General features: G+C 42.7%; 1 protein-coding gene across 1 annotated transcript in view; it reads left to right on the top strand.

Moving 5' to 3' along the window:
* Positions 1 to 6,003: 6,003 nt before the first annotated feature.
* Positions 6,004 to 16,650, top strand: part of wdsub1 (WD repeat, sterile alpha motif and U-box domain containing 1) — a 64,629-nt gene continuing 53,982 nt past the window's right edge. The window contains exon 1 of the mRNA XM_078228316.1: positions 6,004 to 6,090. The gene's annotated coding sequence lies outside the window, so the exon portion shown is untranslated. The remainder of the gene's footprint in view (positions 6,091 to 16,650) is intronic.

The following is a 16,650-nucleotide window of genomic DNA, read 5'->3' on the forward strand; positions in this document are numbered from 1 at the left end:
CAGATTTGCAAGAAGAGAACGTTGAGAGGAGATTTAACAGAGGTATTCAAAATCATTAGGGGTCCAGATGGAGCAGATAGGGAGAAAATGTTTTGTTTTGAACAGGGGAGGGCGGAAACCCTGACTTTATTTTCTCACTGTCTGTCCATAGTGGAGTTGTTTTAATTTTTGAATAGGTTGTGGTGTGTTTCCCCAAATCTTCTGTTTGTGTGGTCATTATTTGAAAATGACGCAGCGTATTCTTTAAGGTTGAATCAAAATTATAGTTTATTCGCACATTCAAACCCAGAGAATGGTCACAGACACGCATATATACACACACATGCAAACAAGTATACAATAAGAAAGTGGGAAAGAGGAGTTATTACAACTATAAATAACTTAAAAGTTTGGTTTGTGAGATTGCAAGAGTTAAGAAAGTCAAGAGTCCAGAGAAGCTACCTTCAGGGAGGAGCTACAGTTCAGGTGGGTTCAGAATTGTTTTAAAGTTGATGGTGATACAGCACGATGAGGTAAGTGTACAGAGACTTGGTCTGCTTGGCAGGAATCTTCTAGAGGAATAAGCTCCAAGGAGGCTTCAATGTGATGCTGGCTGTTGGTCAGCCTGGAGTCCCATTTTAATGTTTGCGGCTGGAGTTTAAACTGCAAACTGAGTTGTGTGTCTAGAAATGTAATAAAACTTTCCAAAGGCCAGAAGCTTGGATCATATGATACTGCCCATAATTGAGTCAGTTACAGGCAGTTTCTATACCTCTGGTTCAAATCCATTGTTCACCCTAAAAGATAGATATTAGCTTTTAGAGGCTCTGCAGGTTTAATGAGTTTTGATGGTGCTCCCTTTGTTATAGGACGACGCTGAGGAGACGGATTGACTGCTGGTCCTTGGTTTCATTCATTGTAATGTGTCTGCATAATGATAAATTTGAGATTCCACAAGGATGAGGGTTGAGGTTTGGTCCTGTAATTGTTGGGAATTTCCAGAAATTAGCCAAGTTGTGATTCATGTGACCTATAGCAACCATCTTTAGGTTCAGCAAGGTTCATTTTTAAATAATCAAAAATATGTTTGATTTAAACAGTTTATGATCTCTTTCATGTCTTAGAGACATGGTGGTTTCCATTGGCAGAAAGGTTAAGAACCAGAGGACACCAATTTAGTGATTGGCAAAAGAACCTGTGGCAACAGGAGGAAATTATTTTATGCAGAAAATGGATAGGATCAGGAATGTACTGTCTGAGTATCTGGTGGAGGCAGATTCAATCATGGCTTTCAAAAGGGAAGTGGATAAAAGGAAGAGAAAATATTTTTGGGGAAAAAGGCGGAGTAGTGGGACGAGCTGCATTGCTCTTGTTGACAGCCAGCATGGACTCAATATGTTGAAAGATTTCCTTCTTTACTGTAACCATTCTATGATTGTATGTGCCATCTACAGATGGACATCAAAGATATGGAATTTCTTCAGGAAACAAGAAATTATCCAAGTGTCCTGTTCATTCTCTCAACCTATACCATCAGAATAGGTTAACTGGTCCCTTATCTCATTTGTGCGACCATTCCTGCTTTTGCTTACAAAGCACATAGGTAATAGCTTGCATTTATGTAGCACCTTTAATATAACACATCCCAATGTGATTTACAACTCTCGTGAAACAAAATTTGACACCAAGGCATTTAAGTTAGTAGGCCAGCTGACCAAAAGTGTGGTCAGAATTGGGTTTTAAGGAGCACTTTAAGAGAAATAGAGGCAGATATATAGAAAGGGAATTCCAGAGATTAGGACTTAGGCAGCTGAAGGCATAGTTTCCAATAGTGAAGCAATTAAAATCAGGAATGCTTAGTGGCTGTGAAGTGCTTTCAAATATCCTGTGGATTTGAAAGACGCTATATAAATGCAAGCTTCTCTTTTTTTTTTAGCAGATTCTGGTATTCGTACTGTCAACTATGTAGGCTAAATTCATTGGCCTCATCATCAGTTTGCTCAGTCTAAATCAAAGATAGGTACAGCACTGACCCAAAGTGACTTTAGTTTTACCAATGTTCTACTGAAATATTAATTTTGTCATGGACGAGATATCAGTGAGATAGTTGGAGAATGTAGTAATGTAGTTGATGTGTAAAGGTGAAGCTGAATATCATTGGTATGCATGTGGAAATTGACTCAATCATTGCAGACTATATTAACAACAGACATTGTATAAGTTGTGGAGATGGGGACAACTACAGTAGGGAAAACCATTGGAGGAGATGTTTTTTAAAAATTCATTCGTGGGATATGGGTGTCACTGGCTGCCCAGCTCTAGTTGCCCTTGTTCAACGAGGGCAGTTGAGAGTCAATCACATTGCTCTCTGGAGTCACATGTAGGACAGACCAGGTAAGACGGCAGATTTCCTTCCCTAAAGGGCATTAGTGAACCAGATGGGTTTTTCCAACAATTGACACTGGTTTCATGATCATCAGTAAATTCTAAATTCCAGATATTTTTTATAGAATTCAAATTCCACCATTGGCGGGATTCAAACCCAGGTCCCCAGAACATTAACTGAGTTTCTGGATTAATAGTCTAGCGATAATACCACTCGGCCATCAGCTACCCAGTGTAGTGGGTCTGAGTGGAACAGATTTTAAGACAAGTGTTGGTGACAGTGATTTACTTTAAACACTTTTGTTCTGTCTCAACTCCTTCATGACCTCAATCTTTGGCTATAGAGCATCTACTTGAAAATCTACCATATGGAACTGTACGAATTCAATAGTTTGCCATTGATTCTGTGAATATAATTGCAAATGCCAAATGGATCTGATTCAGATTACCTTCCACAGACGCCTTAATTGCTGATATTGTGGTGCCTCTGCCACCCAAACCATCACAAAGTTAACAGCAGCACTGTAGTATTGGGATCTTTGCCCAGACCATCTTCTAACCAACAACTTGGCACAGGTCTTCCTGGTGAGGACATCCATTATCAATTAGTGGACAAAATAAGTACACCAAATTTGTTACCAATAGACTTAACCTCACTGGATTTGGAGAAGGAAATGTTAGTCGGGGCTATCTCCATGGGCTGGATTTTACGGGTGCAAATCAGGTGGGTATCTCCCCCCCCCCCCCCCCCCCCCCAACTTTGCTTGTAAATGCAAAATACAGCATAATGACATCAGGTCAGCAATACAATGTGATCTGTCACCATTCCTTCACTGTGGCTGGGTCAGAATCCTGGAACTTCCTAAAAGCACTGTGGGTGTACCTACACTACAAAGAAAGCAGGAGTTCAGGAAGTGGCTCACTGAGAGTGGGCAATTATATTGGCCCAGCAAGCAGCACCCACATGTTTAGTGGACATTTTTGTGTAAAATGTTAGTCTCCAAAATTACAGATAGTGATTGAGTATCAAAATCAGAAGCCCGCCCACCATTTTGAAATTAGCAAATTGATAAGTTTTGATTTGATTTATTATTGTCACATGTATTAACATAGAATGAAAAGTATTGTTTCTTGCGTGCTGTACAGACAAAACATACCATTCATAGAGAAGGAAACGAGAGTGCAGAATGTAGTGTTAGAGTCATAACTAGGGTGTAGAGAAAGATCAACTTAATGCAAGGTAAGTCCATTCAAAAGTCTGACAGCAGCAGGGAAGAAGCCGATCTTGAATCGGTTGGTACATGACCTCAGACTTTTGTATCTTTTTCCTGAAGGAAGAAGGTGGAAGAGAGAATGTCCAGGGTGCGTGGGGACCTTTATTCTGCTGGCTGCTTTGCCGAGGCAGTGGGAAGTGTAGACAGAATCAATGGATGGGAGGCTGCTTTGTGGATTGGGCTACATTTACGACCTTTTATAGTTCCTTGCGGTCTTGGGCAGAGCAGGAGCCATACCAAGTTGTGATAGAACCAGAAAGAATGCTTTCTATGGTGCATCTGTAAAGGTTGTTGAGAGTCGTAGCTGACATGCCAAATTTCCTTAGTCTCCTGAGAAAGTAGAGGCGTTGGTGGGCTTTCTTAACTATAGTGTTGGCATGGGGGGACCAGGACAGGTTGTTTGTGATCTGGACACCTAAAAACTTGAAGCTCTTGACCCTTTCTACTTTGTTCCCATTGATGTAGACAGGGGCATGTTCTCCTTTACGCTTCCTGAAGTTGATGACAATCTCCTTCGTTTTGTTGACATTGAGGGAGAGATTATTGTTGCCACACCAGTTCACCAGATTCTCTATCTCATTCCTGTACTCTGTCTCCTCATTTGAGATTTGACCCACTATGGTGGTGTCGTCAGCAAACTTGAAAATCGAATTGGAGGGGAATTTGGCCGCACAGTCATAGGTGTACAAGGATTATAGTAGGGGGCTGAAAACACAGCCTTGTGGGGCACCGGTGTTGAGGATTATCGTGGAGGAGGTGTTGTTGCCTATCCTTACGGATTGTGTTCTGTGAGTTAGGAAGTTCAGGATCCAGTCGCAGAGGGAGGTGCCGAGGCCCAGGCCACGGAGTTTGGAGATGAGTTTCTTGGGAATAATAGTGTTGAAGATTGAGCTTTAGTCAATAAATAGGAGTCTGACATCGATGTCCTTGTTATCTTGGTGTTCCACGATTGAGTGCAGGGCCAGGGAAATGGCGTATGCTGTGGACCTGTTGCGGCAGTAGGCAAATTGTAGTGGATCCAGGTAGTCCGGGAGGCTGGAATTGATTTGTGCCATGACTAACCAAAGATGGCTTGTTAAAGAACCACTTGTATGTGATTTTTTGTCACCTGTGCATTTCTCAGATATCAGTGGGAAAACATTTGGAAGTGCTTTATGGCAGATATGATGAGGCAGCATAAGGGTGGAAGAAAATCCCTGCCACTAGGACCATGGCTGCATGCAGCAGCAGTTTCTGCTGGCGAAGGTGACAGAGTCTGTATGATTTTTGAGCTCATTTATTGACTTTCTGAGCCTGCCATAAGAAATAAAGACATTCAGAGATCAGGTCTCTTTAAATTTGCAGTGGTGAGTGACTTGCTGTTTGCGCCATAACTCTTCTGCCATGTGGCATCCTGGCCTAGACTTCTAATTGGGCATGGAGCTCCCCCATTGCTCCTGATCTGAGATGCAGCGAGTGGTGGAGGACTCACTTTCTGTTCCACCTTCCTCACCCTGCCGAGGAATGTTTTTCTATCGCTGTTTGAAAGTGTGGGAATGGTAAGTGTTCACTAATATTACATTTCCTTCCTCTCGAAGCACTGACTGCTATTGGGACACATGAGGTCAGTGCAGTACTATTTGCCCAACTCAGCCAAAATGAGCAAACTACTCAACTGCAGATGCATCATTTTTGAAACGTTTCATTCCTTTCTCAGTTAGAAAGCCGGTGGGCAGCGGATGGGGCAAACCCCCAATCCATCCCCTTGCTCACTCCGAAAAACAGTTTGGATCGAATTCAATTCATAGTCTCCAACCAAGGGACATTTCAGGTCCAAGCTGACAGGAACAGGCATTACACCTGCCCTTATGCTAAATCCTAGACAAAAGGCTGACCAGTGATCAGAGCTATGGTGCCCGCCCCCATCACAAAGTCTGACTTGAACAGTTTCAAGGTTGAGATCGATAGGTTTTTAATCAATTGGGAATTAAGGGTTATGGAGAGAAGGCAGGAAAGTGGACAGTGTGTGTTGGATCAGCCATGATTTTACTATATCAAGGAGCATGCTCCAAGGGCTGAATGACCCACGGTTGCTCCTATTTCTCATGGTCATATGGTCTAGTAATAGGTTAAATAGGTTAAATCTAACAGGTTTGTTTGGCAGCACAAGCCTTCAGAGCGTTCGCTGCTCCTTCACATGGTCTAGGGCACTGCAACTGATCTGACTCCCTTCATGGTTCTTGTCTGGGAATAGGGGCGGGGCCAGTGCAGAGGGGGCGGGGTCCGTGCAGAGGGCGGGTCAAGGGCAGAGGGGGCGGAGTCCGTGCAGAGGGCGGGTCAAGGGCAGAGGGGGGCGGGGTCCGTGCCGAGGGGGCGGGGTCCGTGCAGAGTGGGCGGGGTCGGGGGCGGGGTCAGTGCCGGGCTTGCTCCCCTCTTCCTCACGGTGCAGCTGTGTGGTTGTTGATGACACTGGGTGAGTAGCTGCAGGTTCCCATTCCCCGGCCCTCCTCATGTTGTTAAAGGTGTCGGTTTACCGAGCGGTTGATTGGAGTAATGGCGGTTGTGATTGTCAGCTGCCCTCAGTCCCGGTGACAGCAGGTGCGGCCCCGGCACCGTGCGGCCTCCCTCCTGGATTGTTTTTACCCAGGCCGCAATCTGTGTTTATTCGCGCTGTGGTGAATGGGCGGGGAAGCGTTTCCCTGTTTGTGAATATACTGGTTGCAGGAAAAGTTTGTTTTTGTAATGCGTTCTCTTCCGGGAGGGAACATTCTGGATCTTGGTCTCCCTCTGATGGGAGCGTTCCCACCTCGGGCCATTTCAAACCAGTTTGTAGGGAAACATGACATTAAGTGTGCAATGCAGTGCAAAAGAAGACATAAAATGTTATTAAATTCCATGAGATCCTGGTGAATGTTCTTATCTGTTTCTGGACGCATTGTCTATGGGTTAGAGAATCACAGAATTGTTTAGAGGCTGAAGACAGTCATTCAGCCCATCGTCTCTGTACCTGTTCTCCGAATGAGCAACTTTACCTCATGCCATTCCTCCTCTCCACCGGCCGACAGATGCCAGTTCAGCCGTGATATCAATGATAGGCTGAAGGCACTGGGTACTGCAAAGGCCCTGAAAATATCACAGCAAAGGTGCTCCAGAAAAACTGCATCCTTGGCCAAGGATGACTGATCTCATATAATCTCTACATTCCTGCCTTATTCCCATAACCCTTAAAAATCTGGCTATATCAACCTTGAACATTATGACCCAGCCTCGATAGTTCAACTTGGTGAACCTTCGCTGAACTGCCTCCAATGCCTGTATATCTTTTCTTAGATAAGGGAACCAAAACTGTTTATAGTATTCTAGGTGTGGTCTAACTAGTGTGTTGTACAGTTTTAGCAAGACTTCTCTATTTAGCAAGACTCCACAGTTTGGAGTCATATTAAGCACGGTGAAGATGGTCGCAGTTGTTGGAGGTTAAACATCTCAGTTGCAGGGCATTAGAGTTCCTCAGGGTAGTTTCATTGGCCCAACCATCTTCAGCTGCTTCATAAGTGGCCTTCCTTCCAGCATAAGGTCAGAAGTGGGAATGTCCGTTCATTGGACAGTTTTCTGCAACATTCGCTACTCCTTAGATACTGAAGCGGTCACAGCCCATATGCAGCAAGACCAGGACAATACTCAGTCTTGTGCTGATAAGTGCCAAGTAACATTTGTGCCACACAAGTGCCAGGCAATGACCCGATCTCCAACATAAGAGAATTCAACCATTTCCCCATGACTTTCAATGGCATTGCCATTGCTGAATCCCCCATTTTCAACATCCTAGGTATTACCATTAACAAGAAACAGAACACAGACCAGTCATATATATATATTGTGGTTACGAGAGCAGGTGAGAGGCTAGGAATTCTGCGGAGAGTAACTCACTTCCTGATTCCCCAAAGCCTGTCCACCATTTACAAGTACAAGTCAGGAGTGTGATGGAATACCCTCCACTTCCCTGGATGAGTGCAACTCCAACAATATGCTTGACACCATCAATTCAAGAATCAGCTCACCACCACCTTCTCAAGTGCAATTTGAATGGGCAATAAATGTTGGCCTCGCGACACTCATCCCAGGAAAGAAAAAAATGTAACTAACAGTATTGCATTCGAGTGCTTTGGAACACAAATTGCTATATGTTTTCTTATTTCAAGTAAATGTGATGTAAGCATTTCTTAGGCTCACACTTGCACTTTACTGAAGTTTAATTGGGGAAAGCTACAGTTTATGGAGTAGCAGTATGAGACCTTGCTTAGCTGTTAAGGGTGATGACTGAACAGGACTTTGTGTAAGATAGGCTATGGGCAACAGAGTTTTGGATGCTCTTAAGTGTATGGAGTGTGACTGATGAGAGATGAGCTAGAAAGGGGTGCATTGAAATAGTCAAGCTGGAGATAACAAAGATATAAGTGAGTGTTTCAGCAGCAGTTGAGCTGAGGTAGATGCAGAGGCAGGTAGTGTTACAGAGCGGGAAACAGGTACTGATGTTGGTGTCTAAGGAACAGAGTTTGTGATGGAGTTTGAAGGCAACGGCTCCAGTGGTCCTAATGTTTAGTTGGAAGAAATTTCTGTTCATCCTGTAGTGGAAGTCAGAAAAGAAGTCTGGCAATGTAGAGACAGTGGAGGAGCCGAGCGATGGAGGTGAAATGGAGCTAGTACCTGGAAGGTAGATACAGTTCAGGTCATTTACAAACCTCGGGTATAACAGTGAATGTAAGGATTTCACACTGTGTCTCTGCTTCCCCACAACAGTAAGTAAACATGTCACGGCTTTAATGAAATTCACTTTTGACTTCCAACTAAAAGTGCCAGCAATTTTCATATCTTTGTAAGCAATTGTCAAGCACACACGCAATAACACAAGATGTAGGAACAGGAATAGACTATTTGGCCCATGAGCCTACTCTGCCATTTAATACGATCATGGCTAATTTTGAGCTTCAACTCCACTTTCCCATCTGCTTTCCACATCCCTTGATTCACTGAGAGACCAAAAATTTGTCTATCCCAGCCTTAAATATATAACCCTCTGATTCCAAAGATTCACAATCCTTTGAGTGAAGAAATTTCTCCTCATCTCTGTCCTAAATGATTGGCCCCTTATCCTGAGAATATAAAAACTTGAAGCAGGAGTAGGCCATTTGAGCCTGCTCCGCCATTCATTTTGATCATGGTTGATCATCGAATTCAATATCCTGGTTCCCCCACCCCCCTATCCCTTGATCCCTTTAGCCCCCAAGAGCTATTTCAAATTAAAGTTAAAGTTTATTTATTAGTCGCAAGTAAGGCTTATATTAACACTGCAATGAAGTTACTGTGAAATTCCCCTAATTTCTAATTCCTACTTCTAATTTCTTGTTGAAATCAAACAGTGTTTTGGCCTCAACTACATTCTGCGGTAGTGAATTCTGCACACTCGCCATCCTCTGGATGAAGAAATTTCTCCTCACCTCAGTTCTAAAAGGTTTACCCCCTTACCCTCAAACTATGACCCCTAGTTCTGGACTCCCCCACCATTTGGAACATTCTTTCTGAACCTACCCTGTTAGAATTTTATAAATTTCTATGAGATCCTCTCACTCTTTTTTAAATTCCAGTGAATATAACCCTATCCGACTTAGTCTCTGCTCATATGACAGACCTGTCATCCCCGGAGTCAGCCTGATGAACCTTTGGGATACTCTCTCTACAGCAAGGACATCCTTCCTCAGATAACGACACCAAAACTGCACACAATGCTCCAGGTGTGGCCTCACCAGCACCCTATAGAAATGCAAGAAAACACTCTATCCCTATACTCAAATCATCTCGCAATGAAAGTCAACATACCATTTGCCTTCTTTACTGCCTGCTGTACCTGCGCACTTACTTTCAGCGACTGATGCACGAGAACTCCAAGGTCTCGTTGAGTATCCACCTCTCTCAATTTACACCCTTTCAAGTAATCTAACAAAAACAAAAAATGCTTGAAAATCTCAGTAGATCTGACAGCATCTGTAGGGAGAGAATAGAGCCAACGTTTCAAGACTAGATGACCCTTCATCAGAAGCAATAATCTGTCTTCCTATTATTGCTACCAAAGTGGATAACCTCGCATTTATCCACATTATGCTGCATCTGCCATGCACATGCCCATGCATTCAGCCTGTCCAAATCACGCTGAAGCATCTCTGCATCCTCCTCACAGCTCACCCTCCCACCCAACTTTGTACCACCTGCAAATGTGGAGATAATACATTCAGTTCCCTCTTCCAAATCATTAATATATAATGTGAACAGGTGGGATCCTAGCACAGACCCCTGCGAAACCCCACTAGTCACTGACTGCTAATCAGAAAAAGACCCATTTATGCCAACTCTTTGCTTCCAATCTGCTAACCAGCTTTCTACACATCTCAAGACATTACCTGCAATTCCATGTGCTTTAACTTTACATAATAGTCTTATGTGAGACCTTGTAAAAAGCCTTCTGAAAGTCTAAATAAACCACATCCACTGGTTCTCCTCGGTCAACTCTACTACTTACATCCTCAAAGAATTCCAATAGATTCATCAAGCATGATTTCCTTTTGTAAATCCATGCTGACTTTGTCTGATTATATCACTGCCTTTCAAACGCCGAGTTATGAAATCCTTGATAATAGACTCTAGCAACTTCCCCAGTACCGATGTTCGGCTCACTCGTCTATAGTTCCCTGTTTTCTCTCTACCGCACTTTTTGAATAGCGGGCTTACATGAACTACCCTCCAGTCTGTAGAAACCAGTCCAGTGTCCAAAGAATTTTGGAAAATAACCACCAATACATCACTATTTCCAGGACCACTCCCTGGAAGAGGTCCCAATGCCCTAGGAATCTGAAACCCTCACGATCTTTTCAGCCGCATAATCATCCTATGTATCCTGTTGTTTCTACTCTGACTAGCATGTGGCACAAGTAATAATCCTGAGATCACTACCTTTGAGGTCCTCCTTTTCAGTTTGCTGCCTAGCTCCCTATATTCTCTGGAATGAAGATTATCAAGACCTAGAGATTTATCTACCTTCATTCCCATCAATTTCCCCAAAACCATTTCTCTACCAATGCTGATTTCCTTCAGCTCCTCACTAAAACTTGTTTCTCTCAGCACTTCTGGCACATTATTCATGTCTTCCTTTGTGAAGACTGAAGCAAAGTACGAATTTAATTCCTCAACCATTTCTTTATTCCCCGTTATGAATCTTCCTGTTTCTGACTGTAAGGGGCCTGCATTCATTTTTGTCAGTCTTTTTCTCTTTACATACCAATAGAAACTTTCAGTCAGTTTTTATGTTCCTTGCAACTTACTTTCATACTCTATTTTTCCCTTCTTAATCCCTTGGTCCTCCTTTGCTGAATTTTAAGCTGCTCCAAATCCTCAGGCCTATTGCCCTTTCTTGCCAATTTGTATGCTTCTCCCTTGAATCTGATGCTATCTCTAATTTCCCTTGTAAACCATGGTTGGGCCACAATTTCCTTGCCACTCTTGCGCCAAATGGAATAAACAACATGTGGAGTTCATAATTCGTTCTTTAAATGCCTGCCATTGCTTGTCCAGTGTTGTTCCTTTCAGTAATATTTCCCAGTCCAACATTGCCAATTCATGCCTCATATCATCATAATTACTTTTATTGAGATTCAGGACCCTGGTCTCAGGATTAACTACATCATTATCCACCTTGACAAATAATTTTACCATATTCTGGTCACTCGTCCCCAAGGGTTCTCTCACAATTGGATTGCCAGCTAATCCTTTCTCATTGCACGACACCAAGTCCAAGATGGCCTGCTCCCTTGTTGGTTCCTCAAAGTATTGCTCCAGAAAACCATCCCATATGCACTCCAGAAATTCCTCCTCTATTGTACTGTGACTAATTTGACTCTCCCAATCTATATGCAGATTAAAGTTGCCCATGATCACAGATGTTCCTTTAACACATGCATCTCTGATTTCCTATCTAATGCTTTTCCCAACATTACCACTACATTTTGATGGTCTGTATACCATCCCCACAAATGTATTTTGACCCTTGTTGTTTCTTAACACGACCCATACAGATTTCACATCATCTATGCTAATAGCTTTCCTCAATATCGTATCAATATCATTTTTAATCAACAATGCAATTCCACCACCTTTTCCTTTCCATCCGTCCTTCCTAAACACTGAATAGTCCTCGATGTTTAGTTCCCATCCTTGGTCACCTTGGAGCCACGTCTCCATAATGCCAACTATATCATACCCCTTTACATCTATCTGTGCAACTAATTCATCCATTTTGTTTTGAATGCTCTGAGCATTCAGGTACAATACCTTAAGGTGGGCACTTTTAACATTTCTTTTCCCTTTCCTACTATTTTTTACTCTCCTTATCAGTCTCTGGCCCTTGATGTCTCTGCCTATCACTTTCCTTATTCTCCTTACTGTCTTTTCCTCTTGTTCTTAATTCCCCTTGCTCTGAATCCTTGCAAAGGTTCCCATTCCCTCTGCCATATTCGTTTAAACCCTCTGCAACCACTAGCAAGTACCCTCTCCAAGGACATCAGTCCCGGCCCTGCCCAGGTGTACCTCTTCCAGTTTGTACAGGTCCCACCTCCCCCAGAACTGGTCCCAAAGCCATAAGAATCTGAACACCCCCCCCCCCCCCCCCCCCCACACACACACACCATCTTTTCAGCATATTCAACATATGTATTCTGCGGTTTCTACTCTGACTAGCACGTGGCACAGGTAATAATTCTGAGACCACCACCTTTGAGGTCCTACTTTTCAGTTTGCTTCCTAGCTCCCTATATTCTGCTTTTAGGACCGCACCCCTTTTTTTTTACCCTATGTTGTTTGTACCAAAATGTACTGCGACCACTGGCTGTTCCCCCTTCAGAATGTCCTGCAGCCACTCAGACATCCTTGACGAGGGTTTTCGCCTCTCCCTGGAGATCACATGGTCTGGAATGGGGGGGTGGGGGTGAGCTAATAAGTTATGATGAACAAAGCATCGTAGCTGTGAGGGACAGCTCGGTGGATAGGATATTAGTATGTAGATAGGCTGGAAAATTGGGCGGGGATCCTGGATTCAGGATTCAATCCTGGACCGGGGAGCGGCGTGGGCTTGGAGGGCCGAAGGGCCTGTTCCTGTGCTGTATTGTTCTTTGTTCTTTGTACCACCAGGGAGGCAACGTACCATCCTGGAGTGTCAATTGTGGCCTCAGAAACGCCTATCTATTCTACAATTGAATCCCCTATAACTAAAAAGTACACTTTTTACTCTTCGCCTCTGCAGCAGAACCAACCGTGGTACAATGGATTTGGCTGTTGCTGATTTCCCCTGAAAGGCCATTCCTCTCAACAGTATCCAAAACGGTATATCTGTTTTGCAGGGGAATCGCCACAGGAAATTCCTGCATTGCCTGCTAGCTTTCTTGCTCTGCCTGGTGGTCACCCATTCCCTTCCCCGAGTCTGTGGAGTCTGAGCCTGCAGTGTGACCACCTCTCTATACACGCTATCCACGATACTCTGCACCTCACGGATGCTCCACAGTGTCCCCAGGTGCTGCTCCAGCTCCTAAACACGAGCTTCCAGGAGCTGCAGCTGGAGACACTTCCTGCACACATGCTGGCCCCAGGCACTGGAAATGTTCCCGGCCTCCCATATGGAGCACAAAGAACAGATCACAGCTTGGAGCTCTCCTGTGTTGGCTTACCCCTTTAAATTAAGATAAATAAACAATAATTATCTTAGTTCAGAGCCCAAATGTGCTTATGGATAAAAGATCGTAAAACAAAATTGTTTTATTTACCCCGTTCAAAATATTTCAGAATAAGGAAAGTGATGGGCAGAGAAATCAAGGGCCAGAAATTGATAAGACAGAGTAAAAAATAGTAGGAAAGGGAAAAGAAATGTTAAAAGTGCTCATTTAAAGGTTTTGTACCTGAATGCTCGGATCATTGGAAACAAAATGGATGAAAGATGTTTTGTTTCAGACTATATCCCATTCTCTAGGGCCTTCTGTGTTCTAGATTCCCCAACGGAAACAAACTCTGTGTCTCCCCTGTTGCGTCCTTTCATAATCTATGTTTCAATGCGATCATCTCTCATTCTTTGAACTTCAGAGAATTCCAGCAAGGCTGTTGCAAACAGTAATCCATTTGAAGGGCTAATATTTTTGTCAATCATAAATGTTTTCTGAAAACACTTAAAGGCAATATTTATCTTATTTCGGAGCCCCAAATGTGTTGGTGGATTAAAGATCGTAAAACAAAATTGTTTTATTTACCCTGTTCAAAATATATCAGAATGTGTTATATGTTTCCACTCAAAGTAAAACACCCAATGCAGCTGTAAGCAAATCTATGGGAACTGTAGTTTTGAGGTGTACGGCTATTTATTTATTAGCATCACAAGTAGGCTTACATTAACACTGCAATGAAGTTACTGTGAAAATCCCCTAATTGCCACACTCCGGTGCCTGTTCGGGTACACCAAGGGAGAATTTAGCATGGCCAATGCACCTAACCAGCACGTCTTTTGGACTGTGGGTGGAAACCGGAGCACCCAGAGGAAACCCACGCAGACACGGAGAGAACGTACAGAATCCGCACAGACAGTGACCCAAGTCAGGAATTGATCCCAGGTCTCTACTGCTCTGAGACAGCAGTGCTAAGCACTGTGCCACCTTGCCACCCCAAAGTGGAAATAATTGAACTATATCTTTCACCCTTTCTGTTGAAGACGTATTCCGAAGTAATTTTCTATTTTTCAAACTTCATCAGAAAGCTTCCTGAAAGTTGTCATCTAGTTTGCGTTCAAATTATTTTCAAAATAATGCAAAGTGAAATGTTATTAACAAAATAATTTGACTTTACTGCTGAGGAAAATGCATATTTTAACGAAATTAAATAAAAACAGCTAAATGCGCGCAATTATTACCACCCTACAAAATTTTAAATCGTTTCTCCTCTTTACTTTCATGAACAAAAATCACAATCTATTTCGGGGAATGCTCAGTAAATTTCTTAAATTCACCTGGCTTTTCTTCAAACAATTTCAAAAAGCAATCAAAATACTTGCAGCGACTCCAGGGAAACATTTTTCCATCTGAAGCGAAGAAATGTTGCTGATATATGCTGAACAAGCTCAGATTGCAAAATCTGTCTTCAGCTGTGTACAACACTTACAAACAAACATGAGAGGCCATAGCTGTAGCACTCTCGCCTCTGAGTCTGAAAGTTCTGGAATTATGCCCCAACTGGAGAGTCTTGAGCAATTCTGATGGAATTTTTGAATGACAGGGGTGCAGTCTTCTAAAGCAGACATTGAATCAAGGCCTTTCCTACCCTCTCTGATGAATATAAAGGATCATGTGACACTATTTCACACAGCTCATGTGTTCTTCATGTTGTGCTAACCAATATTTGTCCAACAACCAAGATCTTTTAAAAAAGTCATTACTGTTTGTGGATGTTTCCTCTGTGCAAATTGAACACCACATTTCTGACTCTACAACACTTCAAAATTACCTAATTGGTTGTAAAAATGCTTGGTGACATCCTGAGTTGTGAAAAGTACGAGATAAGTATAAGTCTTTTCAAATCAAAACATTTCTAGTGGTGATCAACAACATAAAACAAGGATATAAAGTAGTGATTGCCTTAGTGACCAAGAACGCAGGAGTAGAGGTGTCATGAGAGATGGTAATTTGAGGCTTTGGCTGTAAATATGGGTAGGAGAGTTTAGGCAGAACAGAACTGTGGTGAATCCAGCGAGAAAGTAAGGGGATTGAGATAAAGATTGAAATTATAGTGAATGTAGGGTCATGGTATTGCGATTGAGGGAGTTTGTCTCTGAAAGAAACCTGTGATGGGGCTTGTGGTGGTAGGTGGCATTTTAAAGGGGAGACAAATGGAGTGGAACAGTGGAAGTTCTTGAAGGGAGAAACATACCAAAGGAATAAGGGAAACAATCAAAATGTGACTTGGTAATGAGGGTCACACCACTCCCAAGACTCGGGCAGGGCAGATGGAAAGTATAATCATGCAGGAAGCCTTTGGTAAGGGGCAAGGTATCACACCATGTGTCAGAAAAAGTACTATCTCACATTTATTGATGTTCATTTTGTCAATCATGTGCCATTCTGAGAATTTATTGAAGACTTGATTCATTTCAGCCCTGCTCTGTATTAATTGCAACAGCCCTTCCCCCAAAATTTGTCATCATCTGTAAATTTTGACATTGTATTTCTGATTCCCAAGTCCAAGTAATTTATGTAATTGACGAACACAGTTGCCCCAGCACTGATCATTCCTCACCGATCATTGCCAATCTGATTAAATGGATCAAGAGCAGCAAAGAATGCAGAACCAGGGAAGAGTGAAGGTTAAATCTAAAGGGATCACAGAAGTTGAGAAAGAAGCTCCAAGTACAGCTGTATAGCAGCAGGATCGCTAGATTGGGAAAAAGTGCAATAATTCGGTTCAGTCCAGTAAACAGAGTAGAGAAAGACGAGAGGATTAATGGAGTGGAATTAGTCACCGTGAGAAGTGATTAAGTTGACCTTTCTCTACACCCTAGCTATGACTGTAATACTACATTCTGCACTCTCTCCTTTCCTTCTCTATGAATGGTATACTTTGTTTAGCGTGTGAGAAACAATACTTTTCACTGTATACTAATACATGTGACAATAATAAATCAAATCAAGTGAGAGGATAGAAGCACCACAGGGGACAATTCAGCGGCATAGCAGTAATATAAGGACAGTAAAAGGAGATGTTGGGCCGACTAGGACCTTAAAAGGGGATTTATAGATGGAGGCAAGGAATGTTTGAAGTATTAAATGAGCACTATGTATCTATCTTTATCTAGGAAGAGAATGCTGACCAAGTCATAGTGAAAGCGAGGTGATTGAGGTACTGAATGGGTTAGAAATAATGAAGTAGAGATATTAGCTGGTTGTACTTAAAAGTTGATAAA

Source organism: Mustelus asterias, chromosome 14, assembly GCF_964213995.1.
Source record: "Mustelus asterias chromosome 14, sMusAst1.hap1.1, whole genome shotgun sequence".
Taxonomy (NCBI): domain Eukaryota; kingdom Metazoa; phylum Chordata; class Chondrichthyes; order Carcharhiniformes; family Triakidae; genus Mustelus; species Mustelus asterias.